The following is a 17,233-nucleotide window of genomic DNA, read 5'->3' as shown; positions in this document are numbered from 1 at the left end:
CAAGAGCTAAAAAATATAAAAAGTAATTTTTTTCTTTATTTTATTGTAAATCTTGTGATAATATTTTTTTGCAGATGCCATTAAAAAATTACCTTTCTTGTAATTTTTTTTTATTTTCTTATTTATTCTTAAAAAAATTATTTGCTAAGTAATTAAAGAAATAACAATATACATACATATTACAGAGGGAAAAATTATAATAGATCACTTTTACATTAACTTTTTTTTGTAAATTCAAATTTTGAATGTTTCAGTTCATAAACATTTCACACATGCTATGAATTTGAATGTTTCTTTGTTTTCCTATTTATTCTTAAAAAAATTATTTGCTAAAAAAGGTATCTAAATTGTTTAAAAAATAAAACAAATAATTTACAAAAACTAAAATTATTTTGAATAGTCCTGTTTTGAATAAAATTAAGCTACAACATGGCCAATAAGACAAGAACAACATTGATTAGAAATTGCTTTTTGTTGTTTGTTTTTTACTTAGAAATTGTTTACATTAATTTTTTATTTTTTTAAATTATTGTAAAGATGAGTGCTTCTAGTCCTAGTCAAGCTAAAGAACAAGATGATGATACCAAACCTTTATGGACCTATGTTACAAAGGTAAAAAGTGTAGCTGGTGGTGGAAATTATGAGATAAAATGTAATATTTATGATTTTACCTTTAATGGGTCTTACACTAGAGTGAGGGCACACTTGTTGAAGATGACAGGAAAGGGAGTTAGAGTTTGTCAAAAGGTAACAGTTGCCAAACTTATAGATTTGAAGAAGATAGACAATGAGGCTACATTGAGGGTGGAGAGGTAAAAAACAAAATCTGTGTCATTGCCTCTGGTTTCTACTCAACACCAAATGGATACAAACAGTCTTGGTGTTGATCCAAAAAAGAGAAAGGCATCATCTGTAGAAAATGCCTTTAATTTGCAAGCTAGAGAGACACTTGATCATGAAATTGCTAGGATGTTTTACTCTTCGGGGCTGCCTTTTCATTTAGCAAGAAATCCTCATTATAGGAAGGCATTTGCCTATGCTGCCAACAATCAGATCAGTGGTTACCAACCTCCAGGTTATAATAAATTAAGGACAACATTACTTCAAAACGAGAGAAGACATGTGGAGAATTTGTTACAACCAATTAAAAATGCATGGAGCCAGAAGGGTGTGAGCATTGTTAGTGATGGATGGAGTGACCTGCAAAGAAGATCTCTTATTAATTTCATGGTTGTCACGGAGAGTGGACCTATGTTTTTAAAGGCCATTGATTGTTCAAATGAGATCAAAGACAAGGATTTCATTGCCAAACATATGAGGGAGGTAATTATGGAGGTTGGGCACTCAAATGTTGTGCGAATAGTGATGGATAATGCAGCCGTTTGTAAAGCAGCAGGTTTAATAATTGAGGCTGAGTTTCCTTCCATCTATTGGACTTCATGTGTTGTCCATACATTAAATCTTGCTTTGAAGAACATATGTGCAGCCAAGAATACAGAAAAAAAAATAATGTTGCTTATGAAGAATGTTCTTGGATCACCCAAATTGCGGATGATGCAATGTTTGTGAAAAACTTTGTCATGAGTCACTCTATGAGACTATCAATTTTCAATTCATTCAATTCATTGAAATTGCTATCCATTGCTCCAACAAGATTTGCCTCCATTATTGTAATGCTCAAGAGATTCAAGCAATTGAAGAAAGGACTCCAAGAGATGGTCATTAGTGACCAATGGTCTTCTTATAAGGAAGATGATGTTGCAAAGGCTAAATTTGTGAAAGATACTTTGTTGGATGATAAATGGTGGGATAAGGTTGATTATATTCTTTCTTTCACTAGCCCTATCTATGATGTTCTTAGAAGAACGAATACAGAAGCTTCATCTCTCCATCTAGTATATGAGATGTGGGATTCAATGATTGAAAAGGTGAAGAATGTCATATATCAATATGAGAGAAAGGAGGAGAGTGAAGGATCAACCTTTTATGAGATAGTGCACTCCATATTAATTGACCGTTGGACTAAGAGTAGCACTCCTCTTCATTGTTTAGCTCATTCTTTAAATCCTAGGTAATTGACTCTATACTTTTTTACTTACATTTTTTTTAGAATTACATAAATTTTAATCATGTATATATTTCTTTTTAATTGTAGATATTATAGTCATGAATGGTTAAGTGAAGATTGTAATCGAGTTCCTCCACATCAAGACATGGGACTCACTCGTGAAAGATTAAAATGCTTCAAGAGGTTCTTTCTTGATGTGGATGTAAGGAGGAAAGTGAATATTGAGTTTGCCAACTTCTCGGATGGAAGAGAAGGTTTTGATGATCTTGATTCTTTAAATGATAGAGGTCAAATGGATCCAAAAGCTTGGTGGCTAGTTCATGGCATTAATGCTCCAATACTTCAAAAGATTGCCCTTTAGCTACTTGCACAACCTTGTTCATCTTCTTGTTGTGAAAGGAATTGGAGTACATATTCATTTATCCATTCTTTAAAGAGAAACAAGATGGCACCATATAGAGCTGAAGATTTAGTATTTGTTCGTAGCAACCTACGACTTCTCTCAAGGAATACTCCACAATATCATCAAGAGGAAACTAAAATGTGGGATGTAGTTGGAGATGATTTTGGGTCACTTGATGATTGTGGTATTCTTGAAATTGCTAGTTTGTCTTTAGATAAACCAGAGTTAGAGGGTGTCTTTTTCAATGATGATTGCTAGTTTGTGGAATTCTTGAAAACTTGAAGTTGCTAATTCATCCTCTTGCTTTATAATTTTTTTTTTTGTAAAAAAACAAAGCGTACAAATTGTATAATGAGGTCTCTTAGTATTTTTTGTGACTCATTATCATAGGAAAAGTTCTTTTGAGATGATGATGAATATATAAATCTTGATTTTCAATTTAGATCTTTTATGCATATCGCTCATATTTAATTTTATGTAATTTTATTTTATTTAATTATATATATATATATAGCCGTGTCCGTGTCCTACATTTTCAACATTACAGGTGTCCACGTGTCCGTGTCGTGTCCGGTGTCCGTGTCGGTGTCGGTGCTTCATAGATAAATAGATACCCATGTATGAAATCTAGCAAACTCTTATTATTTACCCACTCTTCTCTTCCAAATACTAACTTGAACATTAAAATGCTTACAGGTACTCCATGGCCATCGTGTTCCACCACCTGATATCAAGATTTGAGTTGGATCTCCATCATGAAACCAGATCTTCATCATCTTTACAAACTAGGTTAATGATTTAAATATGGCCTTTAAAAAAAGAAATTTATTTAAATATGACTTGGCTATCTATATTTATTATTTTTATTTTTTCAGAATAACAAAATATTCTCACATGTACATCTGTACTAAAATAAAGATATTGTGTATATATACGACTCAAATAATGAATGTAATATAAGTTTCCAATAATTTAATAATATGCGATGACAGATAGTTGACACTTTAATTAGTTGTATACCTACTTTTCACGGCATAGTAACACTAATTAACTAGTGTTTTGCCCGTGCCGACGCCCGGGCTCATACTCCTATTTGAATATTACCAACACATAAGCAAAGTTCAATAAGAATGTTTATTTGTATGATCATAATGTTAAGCTATGTTTAGAAAAAGTAACATAAAATAAGAATACAAACAAACCCAATGCTATTGTAGATTGTTGGATGGTGTTGTTCTAGTAATGAAAGAGAGGTTGCACAATAAAGAGAGATAAATAAATATATACATCAATATTCACCTGAAAAGTAGACATTTAAAATCAATATACTTTAGTGGAGGTGATATAATAACAAACATCTAACAGTTGTCTTGGTTATGTGATATTGCAACATAAAGAAACCGTTTATAGTAATATTTGAGATTTTTTAAATGTTAAATATTACTAATAATTAAGAATATATATAAAAAATTAACGTGTATATTTAAGCAAATAACAAATAACCATATAGTCTAGTAATATGGTTCAGATTATAAAAATGGAACTTTGTCTGATAAGACTGGTTAATGAAATTACAATTCAAAGTACTATGACAGACATATAATATATTCACAAAGAAACAATTATAAAAAAAAACATATGAGAGGTCTCATGACGTCAACCTGAAAAGTAGTTATGTTTGTCCCATGCGTCATCCATATTTATTGCTGGTCATATAATGATCATCTTTTTCACTTCTCATGATTATCTTTTGCACCTCAGCAAACATTTAGTCTATTAATCCATATATATACTCTAATAATGTATGAGAGGTCTCATGGCGTCAACCTGAAAAGTAGTAATGTTTGTCCCATGCGTCATCCATATTTATTGTTGGTCATATAATGATCATCTTTTCACTTCCCATGATACTCTTTTGCACCTCAGCAAACATTTAGTCTATTAATCCATATATATACTCTAATAATGTATGAGAGGTCTCATGACGTCAACCTGAAAAGTAGTAATGTTTGTCCCATGCGTCACTCATATTTATTGCTGATCATATAATGATAATCTTTTTCACTTCCCATAATAATCTTTTGCACCTCAGCAAACATTTAGTCTATTAATCCATATATATACTCTAATAATGTACTTAGTATATTAAGCGCTAACCTTTTACCGTTTCGGTGCGTCATTCATATTAATTACTGATCAGTATAATGATAATCTTTTTCACTTCTCGTGCTAGAAGAAATATCATGAATACGATTGTATATTTATTGCGAGGCTATTACACTTCCCGTAATCGTTAATATTTATTTTCTTTATTAGAGGCTATGTAAAAAAATATTTGAAAGATTAAAAAGATAAACATAAAAAATACGAAAGTCAATAAATCTTGTAATAACATATACCATAACCGAAAAAATCATAAATCTTAATACCATATTACTTTATAATATGTACCAACACAATTAAATTGTTCTTAGTAATGTATATTTATTTTATTAAATAATAAATATTTTCACACAAAGAAAAATGTTTAAAAATACTTACAGTTACTATTAATAAAAATAAAAATAATGGAAATCTCAGCATATTCATGAACACATACAATGATGGAGAAGTTTCATGAACATATATAATGAACAAAAATGAAAGCATGTCAAAATAGTACAACACCCGAGTATAAAAACTTAAAACCCCTCGAATATTGTTCAATAGTTGGGGAGGTGAACAACTATAATGAATAGTTAATAATGTACTTAGTATATTAAGCGCTAAGCTTTTACTATGCATAATCCATATTTATTGCTGATCACTGTATCACAATGATAATTTTTTTTTTCCACTTCCCGTGCTAGACTTTTATTATGAAAATATTGTTGTATATTTATCAATAGTGTTAAAATTCATTATGGAATGACTGAAAATTTAGTTTAATTGAATAATAATAATGTTTAAGTATTGAAAAAAAAATACATTAAATAAAATATGAATTTGAAATATGCGCCAAGGTGTAGACTTGTTAATTGTATTTCAAATGAAATCGTTCAAATTAATTTGAATGGTCATCGAGAATAAGAAGGAGACATACTCATTATTGGCAATAAATGTTGATTGACATTGATGAATTTGATTTATTTTGATGATGATTGACATTAAATTACATTTATTGATATATATATTTAAAAATGTGTTTTCAATTTACGTTTTTTTAGCAAATTGTAAACAATAAAATGCATTGCCTAGAAATCATAATTATTAAATTATAATTTTAAACTGTTAAAACAAAGTAACATAAAAAAATTTCCATCAATCAAAATGGGTTAATTTGAAATGAAAATTAACAAAAATATGAATAAAATATGCTTATTAATTAAACGTTAATCAATTGACAATGATTACGGTAAAAACAAATACAAAATTGAAGTTGTTTTAATAATATGCTAAAATTGATACTGTAATATTTAAAATTAATTATTAAGTACCTACTAATTAAGAATAAATCATCGACTAAATTATGATTATTTTCATATCCTAACAGAATATGATTATTAATTTGAAAATTATGATTATTTCTATATCCTAACATAATATTTAAAATTGATTGTTAAGTATCTATTAATTTAAAATGAAAATTAACAAAAATAAGAATAAAATATGCTTATTAATTAAACGTCAATAAATTGACAATGATTACGGCAAAAAAATACAAAATTGAAGCTGTTTTAATACTATATTAAAATTGGTACTGTAATATTTAAAATTGATTGTTAAGTAACCTATTAATTAGAAATGAAAATTAACAAAAATATGAATAAAATATGTTTATTAATTAAACGTCAATAAAATATGTAACATTTAATATTTAAAAGGAAAGTTTTCTCTTCTATAAAAGATACATATAATTTAGAAAGAAAAAAAAAATAGAATTTGTTGGATATATGATTACACTTCATCTATACATGAAAATTTATCTGTATTTTTATAATTATTATTAAAATTCGCTTATTGCAAACACCATAAACTTATTGAAATTAACTGACTCAAACAGATTTGTTTTAAAAAAAAGATGGATGCATGATTGCAGTTCATCTTTAAATGTAAATTTATCACTATTTTCATAACCACTAAAATCTATGTACAACAAACACTGAAACATATTTAAATTAACTTTATTTTAGTATAACTTTTCATTCAAATTAATTTTAACAAATCTGGAAACATATCAAGTACTCGTAAGTGAGATAATATAACCGTATTAATATCGAATGATTATAAAATTATATTAATCAACAATTGTATCTAAAATAATATAACTCATTATTATTATTATAATAATAAATTATTATATATGATTGTTATTATAAATTATTATCATTAATTATAAATGTTGAACCACGGTCTAGAAGGCTTTGTTTTTGTCTCCAATCATGAATTGGCAATATTAGTCTAATCATTTTTATTATAATAATAATATATTATTATAAATTATTATTATTAATTATTGTATCACAATGATAATTTTTTTCACTTCTCGTGCTAGACTTTTATTATTTATTATGAATATAATAATTATCTTTTTCACTTCCCGTGCTAGACTTTTATTATGAAAATATTGTTGTATATTTATCAATAGAGTTAAAATTCATTATGGAATGACTGAAAATTTGGTTTATTTGGATAATAATAATGTTTAAATATTGTTGTACACTTAATGATTTTTTTATTTTTTTAAAATATATAAATTATTTTACGCTATTAGTGTGAGTTATTATACACTTAAAGATTTTTAATATTATAACTTATAAAAGAAATTACATGTAATTTTTCTATTAAATATTTTGACGATGTCATATGCTATTGAAATGTTAAAGTGATTCTAACACCATCAATTAACTTGTTACTGATCAATTCACTTTACTCCATATTAAAGACTGAAGTTATTAGCAAAAGAAAAAGTATAAGAACAAAAGAAAGGAACCCAAACATGCAACACAAAAAAAGATAAAAATAGGTAACGAATGAAAGTAAAGAACATAGTTTAATGATTTTTCACTTGATAGTATACGTCGAACGAAAATCTTACCTACAATTGATTCTAAATTTGAAGAGGAAAGACTGTTAGAAGTAGATAGAATGAGAGAATTTATAATATTGGAATCAATTTTCGTAACTTCATTATTATCAAAACGAAAAAATCATATCATACTTTTAATGGAAAAAATATTTTTATACGAAAGTGAAATGAATATAATTACTAATATTAAATAACTCAATGTAACTAATATTAAAAATGTGTTTTCAATTTACGTTTTTTAGCAAATTGTAAACAATATAATGCATTGTCTGGAAATCATAATTATTAAATTACAACTTTAAACAGTTAAAACAAAGTAACATAAAAATTTCTCCATCAATCAAAATGAAAATTAACAAAAATATGAATAAAATATTCTTATTAATTAAACATTAATAAGTTGACAATGATTACAATAAAAACAAATACAAAATTGAAGTTGTTTTAATAATATGTTAAAATTGATGCTGTAATATTTAAAATTAATTGTTAAGTACCTATTAATTATGAATAAATAATCGACTAAATTATGATTATTTTCATATCCTAACAAAATATGGTTATTAATTTGAAAATTATGATTATTTTTATATCCTAACATAATATTTAAAATTGATTGTTAAGTATCTATTAATTTGAAATGGAAATTAACAAAAATAAGAATAAAATATGCTTATTAATTAAACATCAATAAATTGACAATGATTACGGCAAAAAAAATACAAAAATGAAACTGTTTTAATAATATCTTTAAATTGATACTGTAATATTTAAAATTGATTGTTAAGTACCTATTAATTTAAAATAAAAATTAACAAAAATATGAATAAAATATATTTATTAATTAAACGTCAGTAAAATATGTAACGTTTAATGTTTAAAAGGAAAATTTTGTCTTCTATAAAAGATACATATAATTTAGAAAGAGAAAAAAATAGAATTTGTTGGATATATGATTACACTTCATCTTTACATGGAAATTTATCTGTAATTTTATAATTATTAAAATTCGCTTAGTGCAAACACTATAAACTTATTTAAATGAACTGACTCAACTAGATTTGTTACAAAAAAAGATGAATGCATGATTGCAGTTCATCTATAGATGTAAATTTATCACTATTTTTATAACCACTAAAATCTATGTACAACAAACACTGCAACGTATTTAAAATAACTTTATTTTAGTATAACTTTTCATTCAAATTAATTTCAACAAATCTGAAAACATATCAAGTACTCGTGAGATAATATAATCGTATTAATATCGAATGGTTATCAAATTGTATTAATCTACAATTGTATCTAAAATAATATAACCCATTTTTATTATTATAATAATAAATTATTATATATGATTGTTATTATAAATTATTATCATTAATTATAAATGTTGAACCACGGTCTAAAAGGCTCTGTTTTTGTCTCCAATCATGAATTGACAATATTAGTCTAATCATTTTTATTATTATATTAATATAATATTATAAATTATTATTATTAATTAGAAAAAAAATATTTTTGTTTTTATTATTTTTATTTTATTATTGTTATTAGATGTAAGACTTTCACTCTAACAGTCACACATTTGAATTCAAAATGGGATTGGATGTTCAAAAGTAATTGCAACGACACATTCTTTTTTTTTGGAAATATTAATTCATTAGAAATAATAAATGCTGATTTACATTAAAGTGGCAAAAACATAGAAGACATAAAATAGTGCAAAATTGAAGGAAACAAAACGCGGAAGCATTAAAAGTAAATTGTTTTTATTTTTAACCTGTATAAACACAAATGTCAAGAATATCTACAACAGAGATTTTATACATGTTGATAAGTTACCATGATAAGAACAAAATTAAAGAAGATTCAAGATCACTTGTGAACCTCAAAGTTAATCATAGTAATAAACGTCATTTTTTGCAAGTAATACATAGATGAACACGGTAAAGAAAGGAACACAAACATGGAACACAAAAAAGATAAAAATAGGTAGCGAATGCAACACAAAGATTCATGTTTTTCCATATTGTGCCATTAAGGTAGAACAACGACAATCCAACTATGTTCATCTGATACCTATGAATGGCGTCCGTTTCCGAGAAATTCAACTGTAATCCAACACAAAGAAAAAGAAAATAGCAAAAGTGCTGTCAGTATATAGAAAAGTTAAAGATGATGAATAAATTAATAATAACAATTGGAGTATAATATAATAAATCGAGGCAAAAAATTTGAATTTGACCATGCAGGAGGAACAACAAAAAATTTAACAATTCGAAACAATTTAGAATGGTTCAAAGTAGTTGAAAATAAGGCTGAGCGAAAAAATATTGAATATTTTGTACCGACAGAACCCAAAAATTAAAGCTTTTTGGAGAAAAAAATCACAACTTTAAAAGAAACAATGAACATGCAGTGAAAAAACAAAAAATCGAAATAAAAAAATACATACAAATGCAAAAAGAGGTATAAAGAAAACGCAGATCTGAACCCAAAATGCAAGAAAACCAAGAGAAAGCAATGACAGAAAAGGCTCAGGAACACAAAAAAATTTAAACTTTGACAGAGAAAGCAACAAAATGAACCTATGTTCATTTGTGGTCTTGATGTTTTCCATAACAATCATGGTAAAAATCGAAGCACATAAAAAATGGCGGATACACCTATCTTGAGACAAAAATCGAAGCTTTTTGAGAAATCGAAGCACATCAAAACCACATCAACATGGATAGACGCAAAAATCAAAGCTTTTTTAGATAAAAAAGCGAAAATGGTGGGGGAACCACAATAGAGAAGGCTCAGGAACACAAAAAATTTAAGCTTTGATAGAGAAAGCAAGAAAACGAACCTGTGTACATGGAGTTTGGAGATAAAAATCGAAGCTTTCTGAGATAAAAATCGCAGCTTTAGAAGAAACAATGAACATGCAATGAAAAACAAAATACCGAAATAAAAAAACGCATACAAATGCAAATAGAGGTAAAAAAAGAAAACATAGAAGAAGACGGGGAGGGAAAACGAAGCAAGAAAATGAACCTGTATTCTTGGAGTTTGGAGATAAAAATCGAAAATGGCGGGGGAAGCACATCGGAGAAGGTTCAGGAACACAAAAAAATTTTAAGCTTTGACAGACAAAGCAAGAAAACGAACCTGTATTCATGGAGTTTGGGGATAAAAATCGAAGCTTTCTGAGATAAAAACCGCAACTTTAGAAGAAACAATGAACATGTAGTGAAAAAACAAAAAACCAAAATAAAAAATGCATACAAATGCAAATAGAGGTAAAAAAAGAAAACATAGAAGAAGACGGGGAAAACGAAGCAAGAAAACAAACTTGTATTCATGGAGTTTGGAGATAAAAATCGAAAATGGCGGGGAAGCACGTCGGAGAAGGCTCAAGAACACAAAAAAATTTAAGCTTTGACAGACAAAGCAAGAAAACGAACCTGTATTCATGGAGTTTGGGGATAAAAATCGAAGCTTTCTGAGATAAAAATCGCAGTTTTAGAAGAAACAATGAACATGCAGTGAAAAAACAAAAAACCGAAAATGAAGCAAGAAAATGAACCTGTATTCATGGAGTTTGGAGATAAAAATAAAAAATGGCAGGGAAAGCACGTCGAAGAAGGTTCAGGAACATAATGGGAAGAGAGAACAGGGGAGACAGAAATGAGAGAGTATGGTAAAATGCTAGGGGAATACCAAATGGGGGAGAGAGAGGGAGAAGGTGAGAAGTTGAGAAAGAGAAATAGAAGATTGACGCAAAAGAAATGGAGAAGAGAGAAGAAAGTTCTGGAATTAAGTGGTATTAAATGGGGAGTTGAAATCCGTCAATCAGGGAGCGACACGTAAGATGGTATTAATTACAAAATAAAAAAAATGCAAGGTATATTTAATTACATGCTGACACGTAAGCCAAAATTGATGCAGAAAGGTTTATTGGAAACGTATTGGAGAAGCTTGGAAATGTATTGCAAACGCTTGGAAAATGTATTGGTGATGCACTGTAGCTCGAGGTGACATCTTTGGGCGGGAAAGTGGATTAACCACAGCGCGACACGTAGACATCCAAGACCTTGTTTGTATAATAATAGATGATAGATGACAGATGATGATGAGAAAAAAAATCAGATTTTAAGAGCGGGTTAATAACTTTCAATTTTCAACTAACTAAAACAGTGTCAGTCAGGTAACCGTGTCCTATGTCCTTTCATACAAAGATTGCATACACAGATTCTTTTTTTCTCACTGAACTCACAACAACACTTTGTCACTCACTCACTAACTCACTGAAACCACACAAATACAATATCTGCTAAAGCCTGAAAGGACAACTAGGTAAGAAGCATTTTCTCTCTCTCTTTTCTGCTTGTTCTATTACCAACTGTGTGCGTCTTCTGTTCCCTCATTCGGTTCTTCTTGTCCTGATCTTCCACACCCAGAATATCCACTTGTTTCCCACTCTTACTTTGTCAATGAAAGGTGGTAACTTGCTGCTTCTGAATTCTGCATTGTGCTTCTGTATATTGGGTTCAAAATTTTCTTTTTCTTGTTAGGGTTGTCATTGATTGTGAAGCTCACTGTGGCTTGATGGCGGAGGTTTTCCTTTGTTATGAAACTGCCATTGAGGTTGTCACTGTGTTGATTTAGTGCTGAGGAGGAATTGACTTTATGCTTCTTGTGGTTTTGTGATTGTGATCGTTCTTATTCACTCTGTTTGAATTTGGAGTAATTGTTTTCTATTTTTTTTTTCAATTCTTGGAGAATGTTCCAGAAATGGATGAAATTTTGCAGCTTTAGAAGTGGGTTTGTTTGTTGCTGGGCATTTTGCGTTTTGACTTCATGGAGGAGAGATGGCCTTTTGGCAAGTGTGCATTCGGTTAAAGATTAACTAATTTTGTTCATTTGTTGTGATCCTTTTAGCTATGTGTTGTTTAGTTTGTGTAACTGGGCATTAGATTATGCTTTTATGCTGAGTGGAGTCAAGATTTGATATATCCGTGGTGTGATTTTCTTAGCAGATGTGATGCATTTAATCCAACAATTTAGGATAATTTTGTTAAAGATAACAATAACAAGGTAATAATGCATTGAGCTTCTCTGGTAAGCCAAAATCAACTTATGCACCATAGTTTTTGGAGAAGTTAAATGAGAGAACTTTTATAAAAGTTTAGTGCTTTAGTTGATTTAGCTTATGAGAAAAGCCCAAATTTAGTACTTATGGAGAAGTTTATCCAAACATAGCCTTAGAACATTTTTGGTGTATAAATGGATACCTGCTTGTTTCTTATGTCCATTTTCAGAAGTAGATATATTTGTGTTTCTCTATGTTTGGGGGAAGAAGATAGGAATTTCATATGATTATTTTCCTTTTTGTGCAGGCTAGTTTGTGCGTGAACTTCAATGGCGGTGACAGATTCTCAAAATCCTCTTATTGATGGAAACACATGTGGTTCCTTTTTGCAAAAGTTGCAGGTAACTCTACAATGCTTTTCATCTGTGTTACTGCAGATGTGCATGGTCTACAAAACAGTGAGGGTGTCTTTATTTGTTGCAGGGAATATGGGATGAGGTTGGTGAGAGCGATGAGGAGCAAGACAAGATGCTCCTTCAGATAGAGCAAGAGTGTTTGAATGTGTACAAAAGAAAGGTTGAGCAGGCTTCTAAGTCAAGGGCATAGCTACTTCAATCCTTGTCCGATGCTAAGCTTGAGCTTTCTAGTCTTTTATTGGCTCTTGGTGAAAACAAATTCATGGGAATGGTCAGTAACTAATTATATATGTCCTGAATTTGGCTACTACCAATAACCGCTGATAAAACATTGTGATGCATTTAAATACTGAACTTAGAAACTAATTTCCTATGCATATTTTTGGTTTCTTTTCAGCCTGACAAGACTTTAGGCACTATTAAGGAACAACTTGCAGCAATAGCACCAACAATGGAACAATTATGGCAACAAAAAGAGGAAAGAATAAAGGAGTTTTCAGATGTAGAGTTACAGATCCAAAAAATATGTGGAGAGATAACTGGGGACTTGAACCCTGATCAGACCGAATCAGGATCATTTGCAGTTGATGAGTCTGACTTGTCCATGAAGAAGTTGGATGAATATCAATCCCAACTCCTAGAACTTCAAAGGGAAAAGGTAACTTTGTTATACCATCAAAGAATGTATCGATTAGTAAAAAATTGAAACTTTTGTTTGATTTTCTAATCAATACGTTGAGGGTTTTGCTACTTTGCTTCGCCTTGCAGAGTGAGAGGTTGCACAAGGTTCTTGATTATGTGAGTACTGTGCATAATCTTTGTGTTGTCCTTGGCATGGACTTCTTCAGTACTGTGATTGAAGTTCATCCAAGCTTAAATGAATCTATTGGTGTTAATTCCAAAAGCATAAGCAATGGCACACTAACTAAACTAGCTAAGACAGTCTCAACACTGAAAGAAGATAAAAAGCAAAGGCTACACAAGGTAATGCATTTAAATTGCTGTATGTTAGTTTAATTGTTTTTTTTCCTTCATTCATGCTTTTTTACTTATACTATTGCTATAATGAATATATGCTTCCAAAGTTACTAGTTATGGCAAACCAGTTTTTATTTTTTTGTTTTTTTTATTAATGTTTGCATAGCATTACCATAAATTCTAACTTTGGCACCTCAACAATGATGATATCATCTGTAAACATGGTGTATTCAATTTTGCTTGACTTTTAATTTGCAGTGTGTATAAATACATTTTACTTTAACCTGTGTATCCTTTGCAGCTCCAAGAATTGGCTTCTCAGTTGATTGATATGTGGAATCTAATGGATACCCCTATAGAGGAAAGGAGACTATTTGATCATGTTACCTGTAATATCTCAGCTTCAGTTGATGAAGTCACTGTTCCCGGTGCCCTTGCTCTGGATCTGATTTAGCAGGTGTAGATGGCTTTCTGATGTTTACAAACTAGTGTTTCACAAATAATGCCTACTGAATTTTTCTTGTTTTATGTTATGAAGGCTGAAGTGGAAGTTGAAAGGCTTGATCATCAGAAAGCCCACAGAATGAAAGAAATTGCTTTCAAGAAGCAAGATGAGCTTGAAGAGATATATGCCTGTGCTCATGTAGAAATAAACCTTGAAGCTACTCGAGGGAATATTTTGTCACTGATTGACTCTAGAAACATTGAACCATCCGAATTACTGGCTGACGTGGACAAACAGATAGTTGCAGTGAAAAAAGAAGCTCTACGCCGTAAAGAAATATGGGACAAGGTTAAAAAATGGATGTCAGCATGTGAAGAGAGTTGGCTTGAAGACTATAATCGGGTATTTATAATCAACCATCTTCATTCTATATTTGAGTTTCTAATATCTTGTTGCATGTTTACATTTTAGGTGAGAATGTTGAAATAGTACCATTTTAACCTAGAGATTCAGGATAATGCTAATAAGATCTGTAATCTTTAAAGTTTAAACTGATATCATTGCAGTGAGAACTTTGGCTGACATATTGAGGATTTGAGGGCAGTAAAATGATAGCTATCACGGTAGAGCAGCAATTTCATTGTGTGACATGATGATGTTACTTGAGTGTGAATTTGATATTAATGCATCAACAAGTATGGAATTTTAGTGTCATCTCTTACATATCATACTATATTGACTTTTTTTTTTGTTGCCTTCTTTTACAAGCATACAGTACACTTTTGACATGTGTACCCCTCGCATTTTTTGAATTCTGCTTTAACATGGTATATACATGTGTCAAATATCCCATTTTACAATTCATTCCCATAAGACGAGTAAAAATTCTATTATACGATTCTTTCTAATGAAACTAGTCCTAGTAAATCACTTGAGAATCTAATTTCATTTCTATCCACGACCCCTAATTCTAGGCAGAAATTGACCATGATAGTCATTTACACTCCAATTTATTAATGTTGTACTAAATTATTTTAGGTGCACTATCTTTAAGTCTGTGATTTCCTATTTGAAAAGGGAAATGCGTCTTTCCTTGTAGCCATGGAGGAAAAGTATATGAGATTTAGCCTTAGCATTCTTGATCTTGACAATTGATTGTGGTTATATACAATGGCTATATTATGTTCCTCATTTTAATTGTTAATTTCCCCTGACATTACACTATTCAACAGGGTATAATGCAAGTAGAGGTGCACACTTAAACCTCAAACGTGCAGAGAAAGCCCGGATTCTGGTCAACAAAATTCCAGGTATTTGTTGAATGTGAGAAACTATTATTATTTATTTGATCAATTATTAGCATCAAACTCCTTACATGATTAGCTCAAAAGGGGTGCCATATCATTGGAATGGCAAAATATTTCAATTGCAATAGAAGATTTTTATTTTTTTAAATAGGTTGCACTGGATGGATATGATCAAGCATTCAAAATTAGATTATTGCGATGATTATAGTCAAATTATAGATGAAATATATCTTGACATTTTCACCTGTAAATTATGTATTCCTTTTTGTGAAATATATTGTACTTTTATACAAGCTAAGATGGATTGTCATCATTAGTAGTTGGCGAGATTTATGCCAATCAATTAGATGCAATCATACAAAGCATTTACAATTGATTTGGCTGGCAGATACTAGTGTACTATCATGGTTTCTTGGCATGCAAGAACACACAATGATTAATTTTTTGTATTTTTTAGCTTTGGTTGATACATTGGTTGCTAAAACTCGTTCTTGGGAAAAAGTACACAACATGCCATACACATATGATGGGGTTCCTCTTTTTGCCATGTTGGATGAGTATGCCATGCTCATGCATGAACGAGAAGAGAAAAAGCGAAGGATGAGGGTAAGTTTCATTGATGGAATTATTAGAATAACCAATTTTTGAACTAATTTTAGCACTTTCTAATCAAACAGTTTGGGAAAGTGAATTGTCAACTTTATCTATTTTTGTTCATTCTTATGTGTTGAATACTCCGGTACTGAAAAAAGATCATGTCACATTCTTTAGGACCAGAAAAAGTATCAAGAACTGCAAAACATAGATCAGGAATTTGGTTTTGGTTTAAGACCAAGCCCTGAAGGCCACTTGGCAACAAAAAGGTTGTTGGTCCTCGCCCAAATGGAGGTGCAAACGGTACTCCTAGGCAGCTATCTCTTAATGCTCATCAAAATGGAAGCAAGTCCTCAACAAAAGATGGAAAAGGATAATAATAGACTAGTTGCCCCCCTTAACTATGTATCAATATCAAAAGAAGATGCTGCTTCCCATGTTTCTGGTACTGAACTAGTGCCAATGTCACCCTAGTGAAATATGTATTTTCAACCCTATATTGTTGTCTTTGTATCATTGTCGTATTACTAGTTAGCTACAACTATAAGAATATACTATGTTTTTTTACAAGTAATAGGAGAAGAACTATAATGAGATGTGCATCTTATATGAGCCATTTAGAGGCTTTTTGAATACATGTTGCTTTATCCTTTGAAGCACTTTCATATGAAAGGAATGCATGCATGGTGGTGTAGGTAGTCTTGCCTTTTGAATCACAAGGTTCCTATCTCCTTGATTTTTTTCTACTTGAATCAAATGAGTGGCCTAATACGTATGAATTTATGGTTCATTTTATCAAAATATTCACTATCCAAACATTTGAATTTGTAGTCTTGCTCAAGTTACTATCCTTTACTTGTAACCCAAGATTCAT

At 30.0% G+C, this 17,233-nt stretch overlaps 1 long non-coding RNA gene and 1 pseudogene across 3 annotated transcripts; one reads left to right on the top strand and one right to left on the bottom strand.

Annotated features, from left to right (window-relative positions):
* Positions 1-9,371: 9,371 nt before the first annotated feature.
* On the bottom strand, positions 9,372-11,301 carry LOC114394610. 3 transcript variants are annotated; one of them, XR_003662807.1, is made up of 3 exons: positions 10,582-10,985; positions 10,394-10,449; positions 9,372-9,653 (listed from the first exon to the last, which is right to left on the bottom strand). It is a non-coding gene; the product is annotated as an uncharacterized LOC114394610 (long non-coding RNA). The 3 variants fall into 3 exon arrangements; XR_003662808.1 differs by lacking the exons at positions 10,394-10,449; positions 10,582-10,985 and adding an exon at positions 11,114-11,301; XR_003662806.1 differs by having other exon boundaries at positions 10,394-10,985.
* A 595-nt stretch (positions 11,302-11,896) lies between these two features.
* On the top strand, positions 11,897-16,994 carry LOC114395599 (annotated as a pseudogene).
* Positions 16,995-17,233: the final 239 nt, after the last annotated feature.

This window comes from Glycine soja, chromosome 18 (assembly GCF_004193775.1).
Source record: "Glycine soja cultivar W05 chromosome 18, ASM419377v2, whole genome shotgun sequence".
Lineage (NCBI taxonomy): Eukaryota > Viridiplantae > Streptophyta > Magnoliopsida > Fabales > Fabaceae > Glycine > Glycine soja.
Note: the sequence above shows the minus strand (reverse complement) of the source record. Positions and strands in the feature narration are given on the sequence as shown.